Source organism: Bison bison, unplaced genomic scaffold (genome assembly GCF_000754665.1).
Source record: "Bison bison bison isolate TAMUID 2011002044 unplaced genomic scaffold, Bison_UMD1.0 scf7180017864217, whole genome shotgun sequence".
Taxonomy (NCBI): Eukaryota; Metazoa; Chordata; class Mammalia; order Artiodactyla; family Bovidae; genus Bison; species Bison bison.
This window is the reverse complement of record NW_011494789.1, coordinates 3,631,595-3,632,024: the sequence shown is the minus strand read 5'-3', so window position 1 is coordinate 3,632,024 and position 430 is coordinate 3,631,595.

The window sequence follows — 430 nt, the reverse complement described above, 5'->3', positions numbered from 1 at the left end:
TGGGGTGCGAGCCAGCATCCCCGATCCTTCCCGCGCAGTTCGTGGAAGGGTTCGCCGGCCTCGGATGGGGTGGTCAGGACGCCCTGGCTCGGCAGCTTTCTTCCCGCACTAGGGGAGGGAGACAAGTCGGGAAGGGGAGTCTCGAAGGGTTACGACGCCAGGGAGTGTAGGGGGCGAGGGCGCCGAGGGTGTGCGGGGAAAGTTCTCGAGCCCCGCATGAAGAGCACACGTGTAGGCGGGCGCGGGGCTCGACCCGGGCAGGAGGCTGTGCGGGGACGCTGGCGGTTGGTGATGGAGGGGGTCCTTCATCTTCCTTGCGTCTTCGGGGAGACGCTCTGTCTCGGCTCCTGGGTCGAAGGACGCCCATCGGATGGTGCAGCCCCCTTCCCTGACCCGGACTCCAGCGGGGTTTTTTTTTTTTTTCTAGCGC